The sequence below is a fragment of the Protopterus annectens genome, chromosome 2.part0 (assembly GCF_019279795.1).
Source record: "Protopterus annectens isolate FY-2018-M chromosome 2.part0, PAN1.0, whole genome shotgun sequence".
NCBI lineage: Eukaryota > Metazoa > Chordata > Ceratodontiformes > Protopteridae > Protopterus > Protopterus annectens.
In genome coordinates this window covers 497,286,226-497,307,153 of record NC_056728.1, presented here as the reverse complement: position 1 = coordinate 497,307,153, position 20,928 = coordinate 497,286,226, and positions in this window count along the sequence as shown.

Here is a 20,928-nt window from a genome sequence, read left to right as displayed (position 1 = left end):
CTCCAGCATGTCCTATTCATACTTGTGCCGAGATTTAAGTCTTTAGCTCTCGTGGTCCTGATGGATTTGGATTTTTTGAGGTGAAGCATGTCCATCAGATCCTGATTGGACATGGCCTTGTACGTCAGGCAGAGATCACCTCTGAGCAGGCGGTATGCTACTGAATAGAGCTGAAGTTTCTTTAGTCTGGCAGAATAAGACATATGTTGGAGACCCTTGATCCTTTTGGTGAGGTACTTTTGTGGTCTCTCCAGCTGTTGCAAGTGCCGGGTGAGGTACATACCAAATGGGGCATTGTACTCAATCATGGGTCTGATGAGGGAGGAATATAGGGGTACAATGACATCCTTGGATCTGGATGTGAAACCCTTCATGATAAGGTGTGCAAGGTAGAATGTTTTTCTAACCACTTTGGCAACGTGGGTGTCAAATGAGAGGTCACTGTCTACTTGGGTCCCTAGGTCTCTGATTACTTTTTCCGTACTCAGTGGGTTGCTGTCTATGTGATAATTTGTGGGTACTTTGTTTTTTCCAAAAGGGATGACTATATATTTTTTGGCATTTAGTTTAAGGCCGTGACTACGGCACCAGTTGTCCGTTTCAGTGCGGCCTTTTTGTAGGATGTGTGTATCTGCTGGTGTATCGACTATGGCGCCTAGTTTGCAGTCATCTGCAAACTTTGTCAGCCACAGCCCTCCCATGTTTGCTTTAACATCTGAGAAATAAATGCCGAACAAGAGGGGTCCCAGGACAGATCCCTGTGGGACACCACTTGTGACTGGCTTTGAGTCTGACATTGCTCCAGCGATTTTAACATTATGGGTTCTGTCCTTTAGCCAGTTTGCTACCCATCTAGTGACATAAGGGTTTACTTTTAAGCTGTTTAGCTTATCTATGATGCCTGAGTGGGGTATTGTGTCGAAGGCCTTAGCCAAGTCCAGGTATGTTGTATGGACTGCTTTGCCCTCATCAATGGTTCTAGTGACTGTTTCAAAAAAGTCAACCAGGTTTAAAAGGCAGGATCTGCCCTTTACAAAGCCGAACTGGGTGGGGTCAAGCGTCTGTAGGTCCCCTATGTCTCCGTTTATGAGTTCCATAATGATTCTTTCCATAGCTTTGCAGACCAGGCTAGTCAAGCTTATGGGGCGGTAGTTTCCAGGGTCTGTAGAGGCACCCACTTGTGGAGTGGGACCACTGTTGCTGTACGCCAGTGTTCAGGTACATATCCCGAAGTAAGGCTAAGGTTAAATAGCATTTTTATGTGTGGGTTTAGCTCCTCTTGGAGTTCACGTAACACGCACCCCGGGATACCGTCAGGTCCCATTGATGCTGTATTTTTTGCTTTGTTTAGGGCGGTTCTCACTTGGACATCTGAGATGACAGGGAGATTACATTCAGCTGGGATAAGTATTTCTTCTTTTGGGGTGAAGGAGGCGAAATTTGCACTGAACCTGTCAGCCAGAATGTTAGCAATATCTGTGGGTTCAGTGTATTTTTGTTGTTGTGAACCAACTCTGAGCATATCTGAGGGTTTCCACCCAGGTTTCTAACATAGCTGAAGAAGGCTTTGTGGTTATCTTTAGTGTCCTTAGCGATTTTTCTCTCAAAGTTTGCCTTGGATGTTTTATGAGAGAACGTAGTTTTCTGCTAATGTTGATCAGAGATGTCTTCCCTTCATGGGATTTCGCTCTGACGTGCAGTAGCTTCCTTCTTTTGTTATACAATTTGTTTATGGCTGAGGTCCACCAGACAGGATGCTTACATTTGGTGGAAAGGGACTTGGATTTGTTTGGGATTGCATGATCCATGCATTCTTGGAGATGTCCATAGAAAGCATTTGTGAAGGATTCGGCATTGTGGGATGTGGTATCCACTGGCACAGTGGGCTTAAAGGATACCATCTCAGTCTTAAGAAGAGTGAAGTCTGCTTTTGAGAAGTTTTTCACTGTGGTCTTTTGTGCTGGGGGTGGAGGTGGGATATGTATATCCAGGGTGATTAGTTTGTGGTCAGATCTCACTAGTGAGGGGTATACTTCGGTGTGGAGCATTTTGTCCCCATGTTTGTGATGATCAGGTCTAGTATATTATCTCCCCTAGTGGGAGAGGTGACTAGTTGTTCCAGTGCATTTGAATTTATGAATTCCAGGAACCTTTGGGCTAGGGTATTAGGGCTAGAATAATGTACCCAATCTATGTTTGGGTAGTTGAAGTCTCCCAGTATGATGGTATTTTGTGATACATTCATATCCTCCAATGTCTTCAGGAAGGCTGAGTGGGGTTCTTGAGATTGGGAGGGTGGTCTGTAATATGCTACCAGTTGTATAGCAGTTTTGCCTATGGTTAGTTGCACCTGTATGGTCTCTGATGCTTCATGTGTTGCTACTAACCTGGAGGTGTGAGTGTCCTTTATGAATATGGACACTCCCCCTCCCTTTGTGGTTCGGCCTGGGTTTTGGGACCAAAAAGCATGATACGAGGTATAGCCTGGTAGCACTGGGGTGCTCTCAGGAGCCTTGAACCAGGTTTCAGTTACTGCACAGATGTCGATGTTCTCCATGCTGAGGAGTGCATCAAGTGCCTGCATCTTGAGATTTAGACTTCTGGCGTTGAGCAGCATTACCCTTAGTTTTTTTCCATTTTTGTTTTCTAAGGAGGTGGGTTTGTCTTTTGAGCCTTGCCTAAAAAACGCACTATGGGGGTGGCAAGAGCCTTAGCCAATATCTGGAAGCCCAGTGGTGACAGGTGTAAGCCATCCCTTGAGCAGCGTGGCTTGTCCAACATATCATCCCAGGCAGACAGACATTGGATCCCCTTAGAATGACACCAGTACTTAAGCCAATTGTTAAAGCTGATCATCTTGTCTTTGTATTGTGGTATCATTCTTGGTGAGGGCAAGATGCTGCTCAGAGTCAGGGTCATACCAGCCTGGGCTACATAATCGGAGAGCTCCTCTATGTCTCTTTTCATGTAGTCCAGGGAGGTACGTCTCAGGTCATTCACACCAGCATGGACAATGACGGAGTCATATTTGTACTTGCTTTGGAGTGACCTGAGTGCGTGTGTTATGTGGAGGATCCTAGCTCCCGATAGACAGCTCACAGTCACCTTCTCCTTGTTCAGCCTGGTCAGTGGGACATCAGTGTGTCTGACTATGGAGTCACCTATTACGAGTGTATCAGGCAAGATGTTTGGCCTTAAGGGCTGCGATTGGTCGACACACTGATTTATTGAAGTATGTGTTGCATGTGTTTTGTTTTGAGGTGGTGGATTTTTGGATGTCTGCTTTGGGAGCCTCTGTTGTTTTGGTAAGTTTTTCATTAGAGCCTCTGAGTATGTCTTTGTGTTTTTATGTGTTTGGTTTGCAGTTGTGGTAGGTCTATATATATATATATATATATATATATATATATATATCTATATTTACACACACACACATCTATATATACATATATATATATATATATATATATATATATATATTATATACATAAAACAATATATATATATATATATATATATATATATATATATATATATATATATATATATATAAACACACACATATATATATATAGATAGATAGATAGATAGATAGATATAGATATATTAAAAAAACACAAAAAATAAATATATGACCAAAGGCACTGTTAATGGGGGTGAAGGGGCCCAAAATAAGTACCTCTTGTAATTATTGATATCATCACCTCCTCCACAACTGAACAGATCTGCCTTGCAACACAATAACCAACATTTGCAAATCTCATACCCAGGACCCTACACAACATAGCCACAACAGTAATCCATCTCAGCTGTATGCTGTCAGGATGATAAGAATAACATATCACCCAGAACAGAACAGTCTGTGTACCATAGGGAATGTACAATGTGGAAGCAGTAAACATTCCAATGACACACACACACATACACACACACACACACACACACACACACACACACACACGCACACACGCACACACACACACACACACACACACACACACACACACACACACACACACACACACACACACACACACACACACACACACACACACACATATATTACTACTTATAGATATGTATAAGAATATATATATTTAGAGGGTGCACAGCATATCGAACAACCAGTATTCCTATAGTTGCCACCTTTTAAAATGGCCAGTGTTTGATTATTTCATACAAAAGACAATTATTGCATGAAACATATACCCACAGACAAGTCAAAGGATATGACACTACACACAAGTTTGCATACATATAAATTTCTATTTGTGTACTATTTCAGTTGTATATGCCATTTCATATAGCAGTTAGGTGCTTGAAATACATAATAACTGAGTAATGCAACTCTCAAACAAAACATTTGATACAGTAATCTGAAAGCATAACATATGTTGCTGTCCAGGCCAAGCTCTTCATGTAGTACAACAGTAAAAAACACTTGCCTGGAAGATAAGAATCAATCAACACTAATTAATTACAAATGTAGTTCAGCAGCCTCCAATTACACTCTGTACTCAACCCCTAGCGGGAAAAGAATTAAGTTGTCACAATGAAAATGTATCTTTTACATAACAATGCTTAACTTAAAACATCACTATCACACTGACAAACAGAACTGTCTCTAAGACAGTAAGCACTAGCCCACCACTGTTCCCATGGTGAAATGTATGAAAATGTACAGCCATGTACCTTCATGTGTCTTACTATTGATATCCCTCACATGTTGTAACAGCCTAGGTTAATATGGCGCATACCTCTCCCTCATAGAATGACTTATAAGGGCATATAACAGTGTTACATACACGGACCTCTGAACTGTACAAGGTCACACATGTTTTGTCCAGCTATAGCCCTCATATATATGGACCTCACCCCAAAATATGTGTGGGAATCCACAACATCACTGGAATGATAGGAGGAATGCCAGCACTAAATAATGATAGGCCACTACTTAACAACCTCTTACTGCATGACATATGGACAAAGCCTGGTATATAGGTGTAGGACAGAGTCTGGAACACAGGGCCATATTTGCAATATTGCTGTTATACACTGTGAAAATTGCTGGTGTTACAGGATTGGTTGCAACATACCCTTACTCAGGAATATGAAGTCAGAAACACAAATGGATGTAGACATGTACTGATAGCACTCAACAGAGAGAATGCCACTGATATATCAGCGACAAGATCTGTGTGGTGAAAAGACAAAACATAACAGCCAATCCTCTGGCCATCATGTGGATAGGCCCACAGTTGAGAGCTATGCAGACAGACTGCATTCCATGCAAAACTAGCATGTACACACAAACCCTGTAAAACTAGTATTATATAATGCATATAACAGCAATACTCACACTGTCCATGGGTCTGGAACCTTATACAAATATGTAGTTGGCCTGTGGCTGCAAGTCCTGTTGTAAGAGGTATTGCTCCCTGCTGTATGTAACACTGCTGCCCACACACAGGAATGATGTCTTCCATGCAGGAAAGGTAAATGGACAATGCCCACATGATGTAGTACTTTATAGTAGTGGGTTGCCATGACAGTGGTAATTGGAAGTATTACACAGCTGGCTGCATGCATTTAGCAAGTGGTGAACACTGATTGGTGCAGAGGCCATCACCTGATCATGAGCATCACCTACAAAATCCATGCTGCAACCTATTCAAAGCAGCTCAATCCCTGTAGTGGAGAGAGAGATAGAGAGAGAGAGAGAGAGAAAATTAAAACTACAAACCAAACCAAAACAAAAGTATATAAAACAAGGGACACATAAAAGTGTATGTAGAAGAGAGGACAATACTACAACAGGTATGTGAAACTTATATGAATGTAACTGAATGTAGTATTTGGTCTGTAATAATGGGATAGATGATGCGGAAAGATTTATATGTACCATCAAGACTTGCTGTAATGATGTCCTGCTGAACAACTGCTATGGACATAGCATCTGGCCCTGTGGGAAGTGGGCCATACCTGTCAACTGTGCAGATCAGCACTGAATGACAAGATGTAAGCCATCATAGTGTGTGCTCTGTACCTCAAGACATGTATATTAGTGTGGCAAATGGCTGGTGGGGAAAGTAATGAAATTATGATAGACACATGAGTTTCAGACTCCACCACCTGCAGGACAGTCATGTTAACGTAAAATGTATCATGCGCACATGTCATAGGTTTGTAATAGGCTTACCTGCAAACTGTCTCTATATATACCCCCTAATGTTAGGCTGTATCCACATGTGACACCCATCTGTTTTGTGGCAAGGCAGAACAGTGCAGCTGTGGAGGAAGGAGAGTTAGAGAGCGTGGAACTGATGTTTGAATGTACTCCATATAAAGATATATATATATATATATATATATATATATATGTATACATACACACATGTATGTCTACAGATTTACACACAAACACACACACACACACACACACACACACACACACACATATATATATATATATATATATATATATATATATATATATATATATATATATATATATAACATATCAGGTCCGTGTAATGTTAACATATGCAGTATTGTGGTCCCATGTCATATCAGGGAAGAGGGTGCAATGTCAATAAGAGTATGTACACTCCTCATAGCCACAGTAAGGTTTGAAGGTTGTCAGTGTAATTGGATTTTATTGGTCATACATGCACCACTGATGATCAGATTGCAAATCAGGCATTCACTATTGCCATCTGTCCACATATCATTCCAGTTATGTGTCAGACAAACACAGAGGCTGTGAGCAGCAGAGCAAACATAACTGACACACATATACACAATCAGCAATGGAGTGTACACCTGTGAGGTATGGTACACAGTGCATGCCAGGGTGCTGAACAGGTGCACAGCAATACTATGTACATGGGTGCAGTGTGTTCCAGGGGAAGGGGCATCACCTACTAACACAACCCATGCATCATAGAGATGTATAATGTTGGTAACAGGGATTGACTATAGCTGCAGTGTATGCTGTTGACTGCCATATGTCATGCATGTAGACAGATGGGTAATGAAAGGTATGTGTGTAATATCTTTGTGCAACCTCACCTGTAAGTGTGTGTGTGTGTGTGTGTGTGTGTGTGTGTGTGTGTGTGTGTGTGTGTGTGTGTGTGTGTGTGTGTGTGTGTGTACAATTAAGCAGTGGCATACAGGTCTTAAAATGTGTTTCTTATTTTCCCCTCAAAGGTGGCAAGGTGGGTCTGAGTCCCTCCTGCAGGCAGACTGATGTTAATGTCCATACAGACTCTGACAATGATGATAGGTATGTTGAGGCACAGGCAAGGTTGTCAGGGGCTGAAGCTGTGCCATCATTTTACATCCCACTGTTGTCCACCCCATCCCCGCACACAGTCACATTGCCTACATACCCCATCACCAGTGGCCATAGATGAGGGACAGCTGGTGGGTGGTGGCATTGGACAGGACAGTGTGGTGACTATGGCATGTGTGTCTGGACACAGCAGCCACAGCCGGATGCCCAGCAAGGTACCACATAGGCACATGTACAGGGGTGCTCATAGGAGGGCTGCTGGTCATCATGGCCCTGGCAGAAATGCCACAGCTGGTGTCACCAGGCGCGTGTTTCAGGCCGTCATGGAGATGCAGGCATGTATGGAACAGTATACCAGACAGGGTTTGAGGATTCAGAGAGCTACTCATTCTGCTGTTATTGACAACATCCATGATCTTGCAGGTGCCCACCGTTGTTTTGCAGAAGTCCTGGATAGACGGTTAGGTGAGATTGGGGGAATCCTCGACTGTGGAATGTCTGTGCTTGAGCATATGGTGGGAATGGTGCGATGGCCACGTGGACATATGTCAGAAACACCAACAGGTGGACATCGACGTGGACATCCAACAAGTCAGAGCCACTCTCGTAGTGGCAGTACCAGCCCCAGCACTGCAGGGGGGTGCTGTCCACACCACAACATAGCAAGCCACATGCACATGGCCCTGGCTGGTACCAAGAGGGACCCTGATCCAGCTGACATATGTCATCATCAGGAGAGAGTACCATATTGTGGCTTGTACCTGGTAGTGCCCATGGACCCCCTGCCAGGCACAGTTCTCATGTTCATGGCCGGAGATGGTGAACTGCACACCCTGCCAGGTATGGTCTGCAGCTGTCCAACAAACCCCTCTATAGGGCAGCCACATGGCGAAACTGTGTGCATGCACACACACACACACACACACACACACACACACACACACACACACACACACACACACACACACACACATCAGCAACACAGCTAGGGCAACCCCATACCTACACACACCACATCTGCACAGCCCACATAATAATGAAACCCCCTAGCACACACACATGATATCAAACAAATGGCTCAGCCTAGGTCACTGGCAAATCCACAACACACCCTGTGCATATGTTGATACCTGTGCCACATCCCTGTCATTCATAACATCAATGCAAGGACAGGCTAATATGGTTCTGATGCACATAGTGGCTTTACTACTGTGTACCAATATAATGCTGTGTAACATGTGTTCAGCACTAAAGTTTAATGCTTACATGTCAGGATGTGTAACTGTCCAGCCATGATGCATTATAACTGTTATTGACACTGAGTGATTGTGGTATCCATAATGTATTCCATTTGTGTTGTAGGTGTCTGTGTGTCAGAAGGATGTTGGTCTGCTGTTGTTTCCTACAAGGGGTATGCCACTGTGGTGACACCTTGACTGTGCCATATCCTGGGTACAGTTAAACACAAGTCACAGGTCTGTATAACAGTTACTGCATGTCCCGCATGCCTGATAGGTCTGAGGGGTGTATACAAGTGACTGCATGGTGGCTGAAGTCAGCAGCCCTTCTACAGTGGACAATAGTAAGTGTACTGGGTAGTACACACCACATGTTTGTGTATAACACACACAGAGGCTTTGGTGTTGATGCAGTACACAGAGAATACTGTGCACATGGCTGTATGTACCTTTGCAAGGAACCCATTTTAGCCTATCTAATTCCACCAAGACAGAATAGTCAAAACATCACATTGAGAAATAATCAGTCTGCTAGTTTAATGTCATTGACGATGGTACTGGCAGGGTATATGTCCCCTTCCCCAATGTAGTGCAGTCCTCAACTTAATAAACATATGTGTGCTGGTGTGGGTGGCACAGCCCTACCCTTTGGAGGGTGTGGGGTGGTTTAGAACCACAGATAGTGTGATTGACAACTACTTAACCTGTTAAAATAAACTGTACAGTATTACAGCCGACTAAGCAGGGGGATACACTCAACAATAACCATAATGATGGTGGCTGTGTCCACAAGATCCACATCCAGCTATATATACCAACCCCAGTATTGCTGTACATCTGTGGGGAAGAGGGCAGTTATACATCTACTACTAGTTTTGATGGAATGAATTTCCACAAGATGATACCTGTGAAATGTTAGCATTTGTCAGTCAGTTCTCAGACAGATGACCTCCTGGGGCATGTATTTTCTGCAAACTGAAGTAGATCCCTTCACATACACACACACACACTCATACTTGGCAACACTGGGACTAGAACCCCTACCTAGGTACTTATTGCTACTAATGCGTGTGTCCTTAATTGCACACACCACACAGCTTTTAGGATGAGGCGTGTCCCAGGTTACATGTTACGTGAAGAACATTACAGGGCCTTGTACAGTATAATAATGGGGGATGTACTGGTTGTTTATAAACAATACATAGTGTGACATACTGTCATAAACACATTGACAAACACATAACAGTCATACACACATCTGAGAGACATGGGTTTATCAGTGCTAACTACCTTGTCAGTGTGTCCATTCTGTTACAGATAAGTTGCACACAGCACATGCATCATTGGGCTGGATAGTGAAATCAGTTACCTGTATGGTTGATGGTGACAGTGGTCCCCATGCAGTGGACCTTGGGACATGTACTGGGGATACGTGGTGTAAAGACAGTATACCCAGCACCCACACCCCACACTGGATATTGTACTCACTGAAACCCATGATAATACTCTGACATACCCACCATCACACTTTGACCAGGACTGCAATACAGCCCTTGTCTATCTCAAGAGTGCTACTACAGGGATATGCATCTATTGCACATGCCACAGGGATAGTAGGGTGATGTTTTGTCATGGCTCTCCTATGGGCAGCAACATCACTATCCCTTATACTGTGTGGCAAGGTGCATTGTATTAGGAGAATGTGGCCTCAGAAGGCTGTATCCAACAAATATGCACACATGCACACATACACATGCTTGCCAGAACTCAGAGTGTAACCCATGCCTATCTACCCATTTGTACAACAGTGTTGTGCCGGTACTGCAATCTCCAGGTAGCCCACAGGGTGAAGAGTGTAACAAGGTACATGTAATGTCCATTACAGCAGCAGCCATATCTAACTATGGCAATGGGGGGTGCAGTGGGTGTGAAGGGCCTCAGAGTATTATCAATTACAGGTTTACAAACACACAGACACTGTTATTCTCAGTAATGCACACTGACACATTTGTCAGTACTGGGTTCCATAGATACAGGTGTTCATAGGTGTGTACGAGGATATTGTCCATGGAGAGATGAGAAGAGTAGGGGATGTGGGTACAGTGGTATCATGCCACCTGCCATTTGCCAGTAGACCATCTATCAACTGATGCCATGGGAGTGATCCTCATGGTGAGAGTTAAATGCAACATCTAATCATATAGTTGCTGCTTGCAGAGGACCAGAGAGGTGCTCCAACTGACATGTATGCAACATGTATTACATAACATGGTCAGTGTCTGTCTTGGAGACGTGTACCCAAGCATGTTCTGTTGACTGTGGTAGTGTAGTTGAGGTGTCCATGGCATTTGGTGCATTCAGGTTGGAGATTCCTAGCTGTGGCATTCATAACACAGCTGGGCAGACATGTCAGTGTCACTCAAGCATGGATTGCCTGTAAGCAGCCAAGTTGGATACTTGACATCTGCACATCTGTACAGGCAGACATCAGCTAGCCAACTGGTTATGCATTAGGATGAATGTGCTGACAGATAGACATCTGACACTGATAGGTATGCCATTACTACATAACAACATCCCTCAATGACATGTCCTATAGACACACATTGCCACAACAGTTAGGAATTCCTTCTATGTAGCACACCTCATTACTAAGGGATTTTCATCCAGGAAAAAGGAGATCATTGTCCCACTGTACTCATCCCTCATTAGACTCATTATAGAGTATAATGCCCTGTTTGGTATGTACCTCACAAGACATCTGCAACAACTGGAAAGGCCTCAGAAATACCTCACTAAAATAATCATAGGCCTAAAGCAGATGTCATATGCTGACTGTCTAAAAAAACTCCAGCTATACTCTGTGGCATATTGTCTACTCCTCAGAGGCAATCTTTGCTTAACATACAAGGCCATGTCAAACCCTGAGCTGTTGGACATGCTCCACTTAAAGAAATCCCAATCCCTCATTGCCACACATTCCAGGGATCTAAACCTTGTCATCACAATGAACAAAACATGCTGGAGGGATAGGTTTCTGACCCATAGACTCCCCATACTCTGGAATAGACTGCCCATAGATGTCAAGCAGAGTGCCTCCTTGGCCCTCTTCAAAAGGAACCTTGATGATTGGATGGGAGATAGGAAATTCACCCCGGGGATCATGTCAGTTGCCCTGCTAGACAGCGGTACAGGGAAGTAAATATTGTGGGAAGAAATATCCAGAGAATTGTTATGGCTAGGCTTGTATAGGCCCTAGGGCTGATAGCCTAGTACCAACCTATGAACCTGTGAACACAGTAGTCTACAGTTAATATCCACATGTCAGATCAATATCCTGTAGCAAATACTTAATAACACACAACTCACACACCAAGAACATGACAGTGAGAACTCAGAGTCCATCTTTGCATGCAGGAATGTTTGGTTCCAGTACTACAATCTGCAATCTACTCTTACTTGGGAATGCCCTATCAACAGTAGTAAAGTAATGATAAACTACATGCCAGTGTGACTGCATATAACCTGAAATACTACCCATGTATGTAACATATTCAAATGGAAAAGAGTGTTGTACAAACCATATATACTCAGGTGTCCCAGACAGTAGACTCACACCCTTGCTACTGTAATGACAGCACATAGATGCATGTTATGTACATGGAATTAAATACACTTATTAAAGACGCCATTACACTGCTATTTTATCAGACTGGAATGTGATCACTGGTTATCAGGGCTGAGTTATGCTTAGCAGGTATAAGCATTGCTTAAATGTAAATGCTAAGCAGATTTTCGCACTGGTAAGCGAAGCTGAATACGATGTACGCGCCTATACATTTAACCATACGTTAGTAGCAATTACCGTTGCGCAAACCCATGCAAAGCCACTTAAAGCTGCTCAAAACTGCCTTAACCACTCTGTATCCAACAGCCCTTTTTCTGCCCAGCAACAAAATGAACAGTCCTTGCAGGTTTTGAACCCAGAATCCTGCACACTATATTCACAGCAGTTAACCCCTTCCCTGTTTATTACCTTAAGACAATCCCAGAGTTAATAAATATTACCTGTGGCAGGCACCATTTGTAAAACTACAATCCACTCTGCTACAGGCCCCATGAAGGCTCAGTGTCTCTCCAGTAAGTGTTTTACAACTGTAAATGCTTATTTATGTTGAATTGTATTAGACATTTTAAAACTGTATATCTTTATGTTGAATTGTGTTAGACATCTAATATGTTTTATGCTTTATTATTGATGTTACTATGGCATGCTAGCATTTTTGTATGCACCAAGTTGTTTCTAGTATAATAGTATGTATGGTCTATTTGCATAGCTGCACCTTGTTCACTAATGTTATTCATGTAATTGTGTTGTGTGTAGACAGCTCATACTAGTGTCTAACTTATTTCTATAAGTTTGTGCTGTTACTGGTGGATAGAATCACATTAGAGAACCACGACAGATTGCTGCTCGCTATATTTTTATCTGTGGCTGCATAACTGTCTGGGTTTTGTTTTCTAATGTTCTTCCAATTGGCTCAGTATCTGCATATACTAAGTAGTGGTTCAGGACATTGTCCTGCATGTGGTAGCTATTTGCTCAGTGTGTTTTTTATAATCTTTATAATATATATTTACCATCTCAAAAGTGCTTACTCCTCTCTGTACTCTTCTTTTCTAGACCTAACACCACTCTTAAGTATTCAACTGCGGTACCATCTTTAACATTCTTATAAGAGAAGCGCAGTCCGGGTCTGAACTGTCTGCAAACAGCTACAGTTAACTCTGAGTATGTGTCTACCTGTTTGAGCCAATCTTCATTTTCCCCTGGAGAGCACTGTGCTTTGGCTACAAGCAGCCCCCCCCCCCCCAACCACACACATCTTCCACTTTCTCTTATTCCCTTCTGTTAGCAAATAGTATCCATAACTGATCAATACTGTGTGTTTGTTAATTTAAACTATGACCACAGTAGCCTACTGATACAAGGTTATGCTGTTTTTCCACCTGAGAAATTAAGAAACAAACTTACAGTTTCAGAGCAGTCCTTGGTCAATTGTGATTGTTTCTTAACACATACTTGTCTTTCTTTGTGATTGTTTCCAGCCCCTCATACAAGACCCTAACAGGGTCTCTACCCGCTTCACTCCCCACCCTGCCCCCTATTCCCTCCCGCCCCCGGTGATCCCACCTTTATTGCACTCAAACCCCTCCCATCTTTCCAATAGCCAACCACAGCGCTAACCCAACATTACCTCCTCCATATTCCCTCTACTTTCGCACCTCCTCAACTGGCATGTACAAGGATACCTTTCCTTTGCTCACTGCATGCACTCTCCTTGCATATCTTACATCCTACCAAAGCTCCATCATTCCCCCACTTAACCACTACCACTGTACTACTACCCACCCCACCACCCATGTCTCACCCATACTCAGCTCCCCTCCCACCAGCTCAAGAACCATCCCTATGCACCCCCCACATATTCTACCAACTATATTACTCAAATGTAAAGCATCCCTACAACTTAACATAGTAACCCTCCCACCATACCTATTACCCACAGAGCACAATCATAAAGTTTCCCTTATAAACAAACACATTCAAAAACTGAGAAAACTAATAATCTCATACATATCAAAACTAGCCCTAAGTGGAGACATCCATCCCAACCCTGGCCCTACCATCTCCAACCCCAATCCTCATAATCAGACTAGAAACCACAACTTCTCCCATATTACAGCCAATAGAAAGCCAAGTGACTTCCTTCTACTAAGCCTAAATATTAGAAGTATATCCAACAAAGTCCATGAACTCCATGCCACCATTGACTTATACTCCCCAGATATTGTCATCCTGACAGAAACCTGGCTAAAACCTCACATTACCAGTGAGCAAATACTCCCTACAGGTTACGGCATACTAAGAGTAGACCGGCTAAACAAAAAAGGAGGTGGTGTAGCTATAATATTTAAACAGCATTTAAACATCCAGATCTTAAAATCATCAGCTCCAGAAATAGGCAATGAAGAAATAATATATACCAGCCTCAAAATTAACCAAAACAAAACCATCAATATAATTGGATGCTACTTCCCACCTGGCCAAAACATCCCTCCACTAGAAAACCTACTCAGCTGGCCTACCCACCATCTCCCCCAAGAAACTATCATCTTAGGTGATTTCAATATTGACTGGCAATCCTGTTCTGGCAACAATCCAACCCATCATGTACACCTTCATGGCTTCACCCACCTAGTCCAGTCACCAACAAGGATAAATAAAAACTCCAGCAAGCACACTACCCTGGATTGGATACTAGTCAGTAAGAACCCCCAGTCATATATAACAGGCTGCTTATCAGATAGCCTCAGTGATCACTCCCCAACATTCCTACTCAAAAAATACCTGTACCAAGCTAAACCTGTCATCTATCGTCAAATACATAAAAAAATAAACTTTAACCCACTCACATTCATCTCATCCCTCAAAGAATGTAACTGGCATGCTCTAAAGTACCTCAGTCTAGATGACGCAGTTGAATTTTTTAATACTACCTTCCTGAATATCCTTAATTACCATGCCCCCCATAAGATTTTCCAGAACCAAAGCACAACCCTCTCCATGGCTACAGAAAACCACTAAGTCAGAAATGAAAAACAGGGATAAAGCCTGGGAGCACTGGTGCAAAACCAAAACCCCCAGCTAGACAGAAATTCCTAGAACTACGCAATAGAGTCAAAAAGCTAATAAAACGGGACAAATTCCAATACTACCAGTCTGCCCTAGACTCCTCACAACACAGCCCCAAACAATTCTGGTCCTCCATAAACTCCATCCTCCACCCAGGTAAAGTCAGTACCCCTCCTCCTAACATCCCTCACTCCTCAGAAAATATTGCTACCTCATTCAACACACACTTCACCCAAACCATACTATCACTAGCTAAACAACACAACCCCCCTCCCCTCCAACCCACACCATCAACTAGTAATCTCCCCACTGCCTTCTCTTTTTCTCCTGTACCTACCTCCAACATAAAAAAAACTCTTAACTAAACTTAAACCCACCAAATTAGCAGCAGACAACCTCCCAAGTGAATACCTACAAATCGCAGCTGATGCTCTGGCCTACCCAGCATCCATCTTGATTAACCGATCTCTGTCAGAAAGTTATGTTCCCGCATTGTGGAAAGTCTCACATATAATTCCCCTCCACCAAGGCGGACCCTCTGCAGAACTAACCAATTACCGCCCCATAGCTATTCTCTCTCCACTCTCCAAAATATTAGAGATATGCATACACTCTCAGATCTCACACTACCTCCTTACTAACAACCTCCTTTCCAGTACTCAGCATGGTTTCCGACCAAACCATAGCACCACCACTGCCTTACTCTCCTTTACTAACACTATCCTTCAGCATAAAAACAATGGCTATCTCTCCTCTGCTACTTTCCTAGACCTATCTAAAGCATTTGACATGGTCCCACACAAACAATTTATCTCTGTCCTCAATAACCTATCCTTCTCACAATCAGTCACCAACTGGTTTCAGAGTTACCTGTCTGACTGCCAACAATCCGTTGTATGGCAGAATGAAATATCTCCCCAACTACCTGTCTCCATAGGGGTTCCCTAAGGATCCATCCTTGGACCCCTACTTTTCTCTGTTTACACCAATAATCTAGCCTCTGCCACCAAACATGGCACACTCATCCAATACGCAGATGACTCAACCATCATCTGCTCAGCCCAGTCCCTACCCAAACTGCAAAAAGTCACACAGGAAGCCTTTTCCTCTGTTGAAACATGGTTATCCGATGTCCAATTAATACTCAACCCAAACAAAACTAAACTACTCATCTTCCAACCCACCAAACATACTCAAAACAACTCTCACTTTAACATCACAGCAAAAGACAACACCACTATATACCCAACTGAACACACCAAATTGCTAGGAGTGGAAATAGACAATAAACTAAAAGTTGACATTCACATATCCATGACCATAAAAAAAGTCCACAAAAACTAGGAGTATTATACAGAAATAAACAATTTCTCACCAAAGCAGCAAAGATTTCAATAGCAAATTCAGACCTTATCTCCACCCTACTTTATGCCTCTCCAGTATATACCAACCTAAGGCAATGTGATCTAAACAAGCTAGAGACCTGCTACAACAAAATCAAATCCACAGGGCATCCTACCGTAGTCACCACTGTCTCTCACTTGCTGAACTGGGCTGGCTTGAACTCCCTCTCCTCCTTCAGTGGTATCAACTCTCACTCACCCACAAACTAGTAAACCATCCACTAAATGTCCCATCCCTCCAGAATCTACTCCAACCCTATTGCACCACCAGACCACTAAGATCCAGCAACAAAAATCACTTGCAGATCACTAAAGCCAATAACTCTGCTGGTGAATCAATATTCTCTTGCGCCATAGCCAAATTATGGAACTCACTCCCACCCACAATTACCTCCGTACCATCATGCACCAACTTCAAAACTTTATTAAAAGCACACCTAAAAACATGCTGGCTATGCTCTTGCAAATCCCACTCTAATATCATCCACCCCATCCAACTACTACCTTTCTTTCACCTCCACTAACTACCTTGATGATAGCAAGCTCAGATGCTCATAAGCCTAGTACTTATTATACAGCAGGAACTTCTCATTGTTACATTTGTTAATGCCTGTTATGTACTTCACAGATAAAGATTCTAGTTGTCTACTGATGTACTATGTTTTTCATCTGTAAATATGTTGTAAGTAATTTCTATGTTAAATTGTTAATCGCTATGTAATCCAATGTAACTACTGTCTGTTTATTTTACTGTGGAGCTTTTCTCCCCGGGCCTCCGCTGAACATGGACCCACGTCCAGTCAGACACTCCTGGTCAACAAATTTAAATAAATAAATAATAATAACCACTAAGCCATCACAGCTGTGAATATGGCTGTTGTTTTTTCCAATATATCTGTCAGTACACATACTGAATGGTATTGAGCAACTGCTTTGACTTCTACAATTGTGTAGTACTTGTTAGTGATATTCGTGTTGAATCGAGTATGTTGTTATATCTAAATATACACATATGAGATAAATAAGGTGTGATACATCTGGGAAGGTACATGCAACAGTCATGTTTACATATAAGGATATGGATACATATATGTAGTATGTTTGTGCATGTACATACACATATGTATTTATATATATGTATTTATATACATCTGTATATTGCATTATAAATATGGTCATATATAGATCTATCTGTATATAAAAAAAAAAAAAATATATATATATATATATATATATATATATATATATATATATAAATATATGTATATTTATATATATATATATATATATATATATATATATATATATATATATATATATATATATATATATATATATATATATATATATATATATATATATATATATATATATATATATATAAACATATAAATATATATATATATATATATATATATATACACACACACACACACACACACACACACACATATATAAATATATATATATATATATATATATATATATACATATCTGTATATCTGTAAACATACATATATATATATATATATATATATATATAAATATATATATATATATATATATATACATATATATATCCGTATATATGTAAACATATATCTATATATATATATATATATATATATATATATATATATATATATATATATATATATATATATATATATGTATAACATATGTCCATAACATGCAGTGGAGTCATACCTCAGCACCAATAGTCACAATCTCTTAGTGCAAGGGGATGTCATGTAAGTATTGCAGGCATAAATGTAGACTGTTGCTATTGTAACAGGGGCTGTCTTAACAGAAATGTGTGGGACATCACATCTGATATTGTCATGTACCCCATCATTTACTGACAGACATCATAAGATCATCATAGTACAGTACCACACAAATCACAGTAATGATCCTGTGAAATACAGCACAGATTTGACCAATAAATGTGGACAGTCTGACACACTCTGGTCAGTCGAGAGGTATACACAGAACCCCTTAGTGCAAGACGTGTGGATCAAGCCTGACAAAGTGGATGTTTACAGCCATGTAAATGGGGATATCATGAAAATACTGGAATAGATAAGCTCACACAGCTTATGCATTCACACACTCCTGTCTGTCCTGACACATAATAACTGGAGGAGCAGAGGTCAGAAGCCCACATACTACCCACTATTCAGTGACATACATCTGTATAGCATCCCGCTGTTTTGTCAGAAATACACAATATAGCATTACGCAGTTATTGCACATGCCACAGAGCCTATATGGATGCAACACTGGCCTACATATCTTATGGGGGAATACACATGTACCTGCAAATATAGCAGGCTCTACAGTCATGTAACTGCATGGAGTAACAGACACCTGTTTGAAAGTGCATACTCACAACCAATCTCTACACAGCCACAGTCACATATGGTAAGTGTACTTAATATTACAGTATATGGACTGTGTGAACAACACCATCCTCATATGTGCCACTCACGCACAAACCCTACATATGCTGGGCCAATACACAGTGTATTCCAATGCCTGACTGTGGTATGGGACATGTGTCGGTCTGGCCCTACAAACATGTACACTGATAGGGTACCATACACTGGAGTAGCATGCAACATCACATAGAACAGAAACAGTGCATACTCACAACCAATCTCTACACAGCCACAGTCACATATGGTAAGTGCACTTAATATTACAGTATATGGACTGTGTGAACAACACCATCCTCATATGTGCCACTCACGCACAAACCCTACATATGCTGTGCCAATACACAGTGTATTCCAATGCCTGACTGTGGTATGGGACATGTGTCGGTCTGGCCCTACAAACATGTACACTGATAGGGTACCATACACTGGAGTAGCATAGAACAGGTCCAAGGACAATGACATCTACCACAGTCTGTGCACAGGCCAAGGTACATATTCACAATACACACTCTGTCAACAATCACCATAAGTACACAGACCTCACTACTGTACACACTGCAACAGATTGTCCAGATTTTGTCCTCAAATATAAGGCCTACTATACATAACATGTCTAGCAGTCTGATATATCACTGGCTTGTTATCAGGTATGATGTCAGTAAATAAAGATGTACTGAACATATGCACCTCTTACTGCATGACATGCATACAAAGGTTGACAGAGATGTAGCTGGAGGCACAATCACAGGGCCAATAGTGGCATGTTGCTGTGATAAACCCATACATTTACTGGTGTAACAGGGTTTGTTATGACATATGTCTTCTGAGGGATATGAAGTCAGTAACTCACATTGCTGTCACCATGTACTGACTGCAATCCTCAGAGTATGCTACTGCATTTCTAAAGATAGGAAATGTGTGAGTAACACAACACATGTAAGACTCCAAACACTGGCCAGTCTGCAGATAGCCCTACAGGTGAGAGTTTCCTCAACCACATAACACTGTCATGACAGATATTAAATCATGTAAAACAGACATATCCTTCTATGTGTCTCCAGTTGCTCTTACCAGAGCTTATACAGATCTCTGTGAGCTCTGAGAAGAGCTGTTTGGTGTACTGTGAGCTCTGAGAAGAGCTGTTTGGTGTAAGGTGCAGATCCACGTGAGCTCTGAGAAGAGCTGTTTTGTGTATGGACACAATGGGCTCTGGGAAGAGCTGCTGTTGTGTCCTTCGGTGTTCCGCGGTGGTGTCAATCTCCGACCTGAGAGCTGTTGCTTTGCTGTTTTTATGCTACTGTGGAGGGGGCGTGGTTGAGAGATGTCCAATGAGAAGTGACTAGTTGGGGGTGTGCCCTGGTAGGCATTCAAGATGAAGATGGACCTGTTTGGAAGCATCTCATTCCTCTTATTTAGTTCCCTTTTGTTATTATCCATCTGTAAAACACTGGAAGCAAGCTTGGTTCTGAGAAAGATTCTGAGATGTCCGGCGCTTTCGCTTTACAGATGGTAATGGCAAGTCTAAATTTAGAACTATAGTCAGTAACCCCAGAATATTGCCCAAGATCTCTGTTTTACAGTTTAATTTTAATTTTAAATTTAAATTTAATTTTAAATTTAATTTTAATTTTTATTCATTTTTATTTTTTGGTTAAATTTAAGTTTTAGTACAGTTTTTTCAAACATAGGTATAATCGTGACAAAGCGAAAGGCTTCAACGCATTACTAGAGGTTAGGAATGGCACATATGAACAAATAGCTGGATAATAACAAAACTAAATAAGAGGAATGAGATGCTTCCAACCAGGTCCGTCTTCACCTTGTAGGCCTACCAGGGCCACACCCCCAACTAGTC